A 10,693-nucleotide genomic window follows, 5' to 3' on the forward strand; every position below is an offset into this window, starting at 1 on the left:
GAGATTCAACCCAAGGAAGACTACTCCAAGTCATATAATTATCAAACTCTCAATAATCAAGGACTAAGAAAGTGCCCTAAAATCAGTAAGAGAAAACAAGAACATACATATAAAGGAATTTTAATACATCTGACAGTAGACTTCTCAGTGGAAACCTTATGGGGTCAGGGGGGAGTGAGAAGACATATTCAAAATGCTGAAGGACAAAAGCAACCAACCAGAAATAGTGTACTGAGCAAACCTATCCTTCAAACACAAAAGAGACACATAGAATTTCCCAGACAAGGGTGAGTGGGGAATGGGATCCGAACCCCTGGGGTGATGATGCAGGGGAGGCTAGTGGCCAACACTGCCGTGGTTTTCTACAAGGGTCCAGCAAAAACAGGGGTGGCACAAGGTGTGGTGGGGCAACCCAGGATCCCCCAGGACCCTTGGCTCTGTGCAACAAGGGTGCGCTTGCCAAGGCCGAGGGGCAGAGGTGAACGTGGCCCCCATGGATCTGCGGCCCCAATAGGAATTTAAACTGTCTCTCAGATGTGTACAGTAGAACTCAAGAAGACAGACTACCAAGGGTCATCAGAAATCATGATTGGGTCACTAATAATACCAGGACAAAGTTAGAGGTCACTACTCAAGTATAAGCCCCAGTTTTCATAATACAGTTTATGAAGATGTTTGATATAAAGGCTTGGGCTGAGTATGTCGTGTAATGGGCTGCAAAGGATCCATATGGCTTCCTTACAACCTATCTTGGCCCTTACTCCACTGTTCTTAGCAAGTACTGTACTGTCTTGGAAATTGGCCAAAATGATTGAGGTCAGGAAAATGGTGCAAAAGAAGAAACAAAAACACCATAAAAACATTGCAAAAGCTAAATGACTAAAAAGATGACTGAAGGACTGAACAGGCTCTGCAATAGGAGAAAATCACTTGGAAAATCACGCAGCTTGGGAAAAACCCAATAAAGTTTCTTCTTTGGATTTCTGGACAGTATTATTTAGTAAATGAAATCTGACCAAATGGAAGAATCATATTAGTTCTGACCACAATGCTGTAGTAGCTTTTAGACTTGGGTAGAAGTTTATAGGTTTCTATTGACAGTTATTGCAAATTAGCATTTATTTTGGAACAAATTCTTTATAGCTGACTTAGTCATTTGTTGCTTAGCAGTTTATGTGCTGAAATGAAAACATCCTGTAGGGAAAAATGACTTTAGATTATGAATTCAATTCAAATGAACGCTATTTAAAATGGGGTCCTGTTTTGGACAAAGGGAGTTAAGAATGTAAAAGTCAGAACTGTCGTGACTGAGGTGAAAAGTGTGGTTTGACTTGAAAAAGATACAGCATATTAATTACATCTTTTATTATTATTGCTTATTTCTTAGAATCATTTCTGGTTTTCTCAAAATAAAGTAATATTAATCAATGAATACTCCTATTTGCTACATTTTTCTTATTTATCCTTTGAGACAGCTGGTAATTATCAAGACATTTTGCATTTTTAACAACGTAAGTTTATAAAGAATTCTGTTATCTTGACTATGTAGAAAACCACCTACTGGATAGAACAATTTTTGTACTTGAAACACTACCATTTTCTTAGAGATGGCTTGTTGAGAGGAGTAACACTATGGTTTAGAGCTTTCAGTAAAAATGCCAAACACTGTAGTACCTTGGAACCAGGTTATTGTGCTAAGCAGAACTGTAAAATAGTTAAAATGTCTTATCAAGTAATTTGTTGATTACATAGACACGACTTTTGTTTTTTATATCATTTTTTATGTCACGTGGTAGTGATATTTAATACTTTCTGATCAAACAGGTTCAAAGTGAAACTTTAAATTTCAAATTTCTTTTAAAGAACTCCTTAAGAGTAACATTGAAGTCATACTTCATGACTGGTAAAGGAAGGTATAAGATTTGGAAACATTTTGTTGGGCATAGTAGTAACTGGGTGAAAGGGATAAATTACATCAAAATGAGAATGTGCTATAATTGGAAGTAAGGAGCTAAAGGATGTTTCTTTCAGTTAAGTAGTATAACTAGAATGTTTTACTATGAAACATGGCTTTTATAAATGCATGGCCCAGTAATTTTATTCACTGTTAGTATTTAATTCACTGTCAGTTTATTAATGTTTTCTGTACCCCTGATAATGAATTATATAAATCACAAAAAAATTTTCCTGCAGCTACAGTTTGAAGAAAAACTAGATATTAAAACAAATTTGATAATTTTTGTAAAGAGAGAGAAAAAAAGAATTTCCCAGACAAGCAAAAACTGGGAGAATTCATTACCACCACCTGTTTTACAAAAATGATAAAGAAATTTCTTCAACCTGGAAGTGAGAATGCTAACATGCAACAAGAAAACATCTAGAGGAATAAAACTCACCAGTAAAGGAAGTACACAGAGAAATTCAGAATACGCTAACATACTTGTAGTATGTAAAGCCCTTATATCTTCAGTCTGAAGACTAACAGACAAATCTATCAAAATAATGACTACAATTTTCAAGAGATAAAAAGATAAAAAATACAATAACAAAAAGTCAAAATGTGGGATGAAGGAATGAAGTGAAAGTGTAAACCTTAGTTTTTCTCTTTGCTTATTTCTTTACTTTGTGATCAAGGGTAGGTTGTCACAAATTTAAAATAACTTATTATAACTATAAGATTTTTTCTGTAAGCCTTATGGCAACTACTAAGCAAAAACCTATAATAGATATACTATTAATAAAAAGCAGGGAGTTAAGACATACTATGAGAGGAAATCACATATCCACAAAAGAGAACAGTAAGAAATGAGGACAAGAAAAGAGAACTACCAAGGCAACCAGAAAGAAAATAATGTGATGGCAGTAGTAACTCCTTGCCTATCAATAATATCACTGAATATAAGTGGAATTCTCCAATTAAAAGAAAAATAGTAGCTGAATAGATTTTTTAAAAAAGATCTGACTATATGCTGCCTACAAGAAACTAACCTCATTTATAGAAGTACACATAGATTGAAAGTGAAAAAAAAATGATATTCCATGCAAATGAAAACCATAAAAGAACAATAGTAGCTATCATACAAAATAGACTTCAAACAAAAAGGTGTAAAAAGAGGCAAAGAAGGTCATTACACAGTGATAAAAAGATAAATTCAGCAAGAGGATATAACAATTGTAAATGTACATGCACTCAACATTGGAACATCAAAATATATAAAGCAAATATTATAGATAGAAAGGTGGCGATAGACTGCAATATAGTAATAGTAGGGAACTTAAATATTCCACCCTCAGCAATAGACAGATTGTTCAGACAAAAAATTAAAAAGAAGCATTAGAATTAACTTACATTCTTATCATGTGGACCTAACTGACATTTACAGAACATTTCATCCAACTGATACCAAACATATGTTCTTCTCATCAGCACATGAAACATACTTCAGGACAGAACTGATTTTAGGCCACAAAACAAGCCTCAACAAAGTCAAAAAGTCAGCCATATGAAGTATCTTCTCAGATCACAATGGAACAAAAGTAAAAATTAGTAAGAAGAGGCACTTTTGAAACTGTACAAATATGGATAAATTTAAAAAAACATGCTCCTAACAATCAAGGGGTCAATGAAGAATTAAGAAGAAAATTAAAATTTTCTTAAAGCAAGTTAAAATGGAAATACAATAAACCAAATCCACTGGATGCAGCAAAAGAAGTACTATGAAGGATGTTCATAACAATAACTGCCTACATCAAAAAACTGCAAGACTTCAAATAAATAACCTAACAATGTAATTCAAGGAAACTAGGAAAGCAAGAACAAACCAAACCCAAGATTAGCAGAAGGAAATGAAATGATAAAGATCAGAGCAGAAATAAATAAAATTGAGAGTAAGGAAAAAATACACAGATCAATTAAAAGTTAGCTTTTTGAAAAGATAAAAAAGTCAACAAATTTTAGCTAGACTAAATTTTTTAAAAGCTCTAAATAAATAAAGTCAGAGGCAAAAGGGGAGATATCACAACTGATACCACAGAAATACAAAGGATAATTAGAGAATATTATGAACAACCATATGACAACACATTGGAAAGCCTAGGAGAAATGGATAAATTCCTGGATACATACAACCTACCCATATTAAACTATGAAGCAATACAAAACATGAACAGATAATGAGTAATAAAATCAAAGCAGTAATAAAAAGTCTCCCATCAAAGAAAAGCCAGGACCTGATGGCTTCACTGCTGAATTTCAGAATTTAAATCAACTAAACCTGTTTAAAAAGAACTAATACTAATCCTTCACAAACTGTTCAAAATGTCAAAATGGAGAAAATCCTTCTAAGTTCTTTTCACAAGGCAAGTGTTACACTGAATACCAATGCCAGATGAGGACATCCAAAGGGAAAGAAAAAAACCTACAGACTAATATCGTTGATAAACACAGATGCAAAAATCTTGAATGGAATACTAGTAAACTAAATTCCATAGAACATTAAAAGGATCATTTACCATGATGAAGTGAAATTTATCCCTGAGATGCAAGGATGGTTCAGTGTATGCACATCAATAAATGTAATATACCACATTAATAGAATAAAGCACAAAAACCATATGATCATCTCATTAGACACAGAGCATTAAAAAATTCAATATCCGTTTGTAATAAAAACTCTCAATAAATTAAGTAGAGAAAGGCATGTGCCTCAACACAATAAAGGCAATATATTATAGGCCCACAGTTAACTTTATTCTCAATGGCAAAACATTGAAACTTTCCCCTAAGATCTTGGAGCAAGAGAATAATGCCCACTCTCACCACTTCTATTTAACATAGTAATGGAAGTCCTAGCCAGAGTAATTGGAGTAGAAAATGAAATAAAATGCATTCAAAGAAGAAGAGGAGTGAAGTTGTTTCTGTTTGAAGCTACATTCTCTTATACATACAAAACTCTAAAGATGTCACAAAAATATTAGATCTAATAAACAAATCCAGTAAAGTGGCAGGATACAAAAGCAACACACCAAAATCACTAGCATTCTTAAACAGTAACAATGAATTTTCTGAAAAAGAAATCAAAAGAACAATCATATTTATGATAGCTATAAAAACTGCATAGGAATAAATTTAACCAAGGAGATAAAAACCTGTGCACTGAGAATTATAAAATTTTAATGAAAGAAATTCAAGAAGACACAAATAAATGAAAAGATATTTTGTGTTCATGGATTGGAAGAATTATATTGTTCAAATGTCCATACCACCCAAAGTAATCTACAGATTCAATTCAATCACTACCAAAAGTCCAATGTTATTTTTCAAGAAAAAAAAAATCCCAATGTTTTTAAGAGATAGGGTCTTACTCTGTTGCCCAGGTTGGAGCACAGTAGCATGATAATAGTTCACCATAACCTTGAACTTCTGGACTTGAGTGATCCTCCTGCCTCAGACTCCTGAGTAGCTGGGACTACAGGCATGGGCCACCATGTCTGGCTAATTTTTTGTTGTCGTTGTTTGTAGTGACAGGGTTTTATTTTGTTGCTGGGCTGGTCTTGAACTCCTGGCATCAAGCAATTCTCCTGTCTTGGCCTCCCAAACTGCTGGGGTTACAGGTGTGAGTCAATGTGCTGGGTTTAACTGTTCTCAAATATATATGGAATCACAAAAAGCCTTCAATAGCCAAGGCAGTCATGAGCAAAAGAAACAAAGCTAGAGGTATCACACGACCTGAGTTAAAACCATTCGACAAAACAATGGTAATTAAAACAGCATGGCACTGGCATAAAAATAGACTTATTGAATGGAATAGAAGGAAAAACCCAGAAGTGAACCCTCAAATATACTGTTAACTGAATTTCAACAAATGTGCCAAGAATATACAATGTGTTGGTTGGGTGTGGTGGCTCATGCCTTTAATTCCACTGCTTTGGGAGGCTGAGGTGAGCAGACTGCTCGAGCTCAGGAGTTTGAGTCCAGCCTAGGTAACATGGTCAAACTCAGTCTCTACTAAAAATACAAAATTTATCCAGGCATGGTGGTGCATGCCTGTAATACCAGTTACTTGGGTGGCTCAGGCAGGAGAATCACTTGAATCTGGAAGGCAGAGGCTGCTGTGAGCCAAGATTGTACCACTGCAATCCAGCTTGGGCAACAGAGTGAGATCCTCTCTCTCTCTCTCTCTCTCTCTCTCTCTCTACACACACACACACACACACAAACACACACATGCACACAGTGGGTAAAGGACAATCTCTTCAATCAATAGTGTTGGGAAAACTGGATATGCATATACAGAAGAATCAAATTGGGCCCTTATCTCATGCCATATATAAAAATAAACTCAAAATAGATTCAACACTGAAACATAAGACTAACTCTATAAAACCTCCAGAAGAAAACATAGGGGGAAAATTACATGACATTGGTCCAAGCAATGATTTTCTAGTTTTGACCCTAAAAGTACAGGTACAACAAAGGAAGCACGGGGTGAAGCAACACGCTATAAATTCGTAGAAAATATTTGTAAGCCCAACATCTGATAAGTTAATATCCAAATATATATGGAACTAAAGCAACTCAATAGAAATAAAACAAATAATCCATTAAAAAATGAGCAAAAGACCTGAATAGACATTTCTCAAAAGAAGATATAAAATGGCCAAAAATATACAAAATTATGCTCAACATCACTAATTATTAAGACAATGCAAATTGAAACCACAGTGAGATAGCACCTCACACCTGTCAGAATTGCTATGATAAAAAAGAGGAAAGCTAAGAGTTGGTGAGGAAGTGGAGAGAAGGGAACCTTTTTATACTGTTGGGGGAAATGTAAATTAATACAGCCATTATGGAAAATTATATGGAGTTTCCTCAAAAAAAAAAAAAAGCCACACAACTAAAAATAGAACTAGTATCTGATCCACTAATCCCACAGCAGGGTATTTATCCAAAAGATTAAAATCAGTTTATCAAAGAGATATCCACCACTGCCAAGTTCATTGGAGCACTATTCACATTCACCAAGTTATGTCATCAACCTAAATGTCCATCAGCAGAAAAAAGTTCTTAAAGAAAATGTGGTATGGGGAAGCTGCCAAGATGGCTGAATAGGAGCAGCTCTCGTCCACAGTTCCCAGCAAGAGGGAGTCAGAAGGCAAGCGATCTCCACATTTCCAACTGAGGTACCAGGTTCATCTCATTGGGACTGGTTAGACAGTGAGTATAGCCTAAGGAGAGCAAACCAAAGCAGGGTGGGGCGTCACCCCAACCAGGAAGTGCAAGGGGCCAGAGAACTCCCTCTCCTAGACAAGGGAAGCCATTAGGGACTTTTCAGGACACTCTGGCTCAGATACTGTGCTTTTCCCATGTTCTTCACAACCTGCACACCAGGATTCCCTCTGGTGCCTACAGCACCAGCATCCCAGGTTTCCAGCACAAAACTGGGTGGCCATTTTAGCTGCAGCAGTTTTTTTTTTTTTTTTTCCCTCATACCCCTGTGGCACCTGGAACGCCAGTGAGACAGAACCGCTCATTCCCCTGAAAAAAAGGAGGCTGAAGCCAGGGAGCCAAGTGATCTGGCTGGGTGGGTCACACCCCCATGAAGAGCAGCAAGCTAAGATCAACTGGCTTGAAATTCTTGCAGCCAGCACAGCAGTCTGAGCTCAACCTGGGACATTCCAGCTTGGTGGGGGGAGGGGTGTCACTATTGCTGAGGCTTGGGTAGGTGGTTCTAACCTTACCTGTGTAAACAAAGATGCTGGGAGGTTTACACAGCAACTGAGTGGAGCTCATGGCAGCTCAGCAAGGCCTCTGCAGGGAGTCTGTGAATAGACTTCCTTCTTGCTGGGCAGGACATCTCTGAAAAAAGGCAGCAGCCCATCAGGGACTTATAAATAAAGACCCCATATTCCTGGGACAGAATATCTGGGAAAAGGGGCAATTGTGGGTTCCATTTCAGCAGACTTAAATGTCCCTGCCCAGCAGCTCTGAAGGGAGCAACACATCTCCCAGAATAACACCTGAGCTCTGAAAAGGGACAGACTGGCTCCTCAAGTGGCTCCCTGACAACAGTTTATCCTAAGATACACCTCATACAGGAGACCTCTGGCTGACATCTGGCAGGTACCCTTCTGGTACGAAGCTACCAGAGGAAGAAACAGGCAACAATCTATGCTGTTCTGCAGCCCCTGCTGGAGATTCCCAGGCAAGCAGGGTCTGGAGTGGACGTCCAGCAAAATCCAGCAGACCTGCAGCAGAGAGGCCTGACTGTTAGAAGGAAAACTAAAAAACAGAAAGAAATAGTTTCAACATCAAAAGAAAGGATGCCCACTTAGAGACCCAATCCAAAAGTCACCAACTTCAAAGCCAAAAGGTAGATAAATCCATGAAGATGGGGAGACACCAGTGCAAAAAGGCTGAAATCGCCAAAACCCAGAACGCCTCTTCTCCAAGGGATCACAACTCCTCACCAGCAAGGGAACAAAACTGGATGGAGAAAGAGTTTGATGAATTGACAGAAGGAGGCTTCAGATGGTGGGTAATAACAAACTTCTCTGAGCTAAAGGAGCATGTTCTAACCCAATGCAAGGAAACTAAGTACATTGAAAAAAAGTTAGATAAAATGCTAACTAGAATAACCAGTGTAGAGAGAAACATAAACAACTTAATGAAGTTGAAAAACACAGCACGAGACCTTCACGAAGCATACACAAGTTTCAATAGCTAAATCTGTCAAGTAGAAGAAAGGATATCAGAGATTAAGATCAACTCCATGAAAGAAAGTGAGAAGGCAAGATTAGAGAAAAAAAGAGTGAAAAGAAATGAACAAAGCCTCTGAGAAATATGGGATTATGTAAAAAGACCAAATCTACGTTTGACTGGTGTACCTGAATGTGACAGGGAGAATGAAACCAAGTTGAAAAACACTCATCAGGATATTATCCAGGAGAACTTCCTCAACTTAGCAAGGCAGGCCAACATTCAAATTCACAAAATACAGAGAACACCACAAAGATATTGCTCAAGAAGAGCAACCCCAAGGCACATAATCATCAGATTCACCAGGGTTGAAATAAAGGGAAAAATGCTAAAGGCAGCCATAGAGAAATGTCAGGTAACCCACAAAGGGAAGCCCATCAGACTCATGGCGGATCTTTCGGCAGAAACCCTACAAGCCAGAAGAAAGTGGGGCCGATATTCAACATCCTTAAAGAAAAGAACTTACAACCCAGAATTTCATATCAAGTCAAACTAAACTTCACAGGAGAAATAAAATCCTTTACAGACAAGAAACTGCTGAGAGATTTTGTCACCACCAGGCCGGCCTTATAAGAGTTCTTGAGGGAAACACTAAACATGGAAAGGAACAACAGGCACTAGCTACTGCAAAAAACATACAAAATTGTAAAGATCATTGACACTATGAAGAACCTGCATCAACTATGGGGCAAAATGACCAGCTAGCATCGAAATGGCAGGATCAAACTCACACATAACAATATTAACCTTAAATGTAAATGGGCTAAATGCCCCAATCAAAAGACATAGGCTAGCAAATTGGATAAAGAGTCAAGACCCATTGGTGTGCTGTATTCAGGAGACACATCTCACATGCAAAAACACACACAGAATTAAAACAAAGGGATGGAAGCAGATTTACCAAGCAAATGGAGAGGGGGGGAAAAAAAAAAGCAGGGGTTACAATCCTACTCTCTGATAAAACAGACTTTAAACCAACACTGCAATCTCTGCCTCCCAGATCTAAGCAATTGTCCTGCATCAGCCTCCTGAGTAGCTGGGATTACAGGTGTATGCCACCACACCAGGCTAATTTTTGTATTTTTAGTAGAGATGGGTTTCACCATGTTGGTTAGGCTGGTCTTGAACTCCTGACCTCAAGTGATCCACCTGCCTTGGCCTCCAAAAGTGCTGGGATTACAGCTGTGAGCTACCAAGCCCAGTCCCCCCACACCCCCCCCTTTTTTTTCTTCTTTCCCTGTTTTACTGAATTTGATTCAGTTAAGAGTCGAGGCATCTGATTAAGTTAGAGTCTGAGCACGGTTCAAAATAAAATTAAAGAGTTAACTAAATTGGATCCAGTTAAGGGTCTTGCGGTAGGTAACTTTGATCCTTTTGGCTTTTGAATACAGGGTTTTGTGCTTGAGAGAGCAATTGAAAGTCATGACAGAAACAGGACCCAATCTTATAGGGAGGACTCAGTCTGAGTAGGCCAGACAGAACCTGCAGTCGGCTCCGCCTGTCTAAAGGTAACCTCGAATTAAAGTGGTCACAATGGTGACATTTAATTTGGATAGAATTGTTTATTTGCAAGGCATGTTAAAAAAAAAAGGGAGAGAGATCAGAATCCTCCCCCCAAAAAATAATGGTGTGTATCTTTTTAATTGGTACCTGGAGGCATGTAAAAGGGATCTCTTTTTTGGGCCTGAATTTCTCAGTAAGCCTCTCTCTGGGATTCTGAGTTTCACTTATTTTGTGTTCTGAGCTCTAAATTAATCCAGATTGCCTCCTTAAAAGATTCTTTGCAAAAAGCAAACAAAAAGCATAAGCAACAGACTAAGGACATGAAGAAAGAGGGGTGGAATTGGACCGAATTAACCTGTTTTTCTTCCTACATGTTTTTACCTCAAGTTTCTGAATCTGTTAACCTTTTTGCTCAATTACCTTTTTGCC

General features: G+C 37.8%; 1 pseudogene; it reads left to right on the plus strand.

Moving 5' to 3' along the window:
* Positions 1-319: 319 nt before the first annotated feature.
* On the plus strand, positions 320-891 carry LOC116558202 (annotated as a pseudogene).
* Positions 892-10,693: the final 9,802 nt, after the last annotated feature.

This window comes from Sapajus apella, unplaced genomic scaffold (genome assembly GCF_009761245.1).
Source record: "Sapajus apella isolate SASKATOON/1434 unplaced genomic scaffold, GSC_monkey_1.0 scaffold21, whole genome shotgun sequence".
Classification (NCBI taxonomy): domain Eukaryota; kingdom Metazoa; phylum Chordata; class Mammalia; order Primates; family Cebidae; genus Sapajus; species Sapajus apella.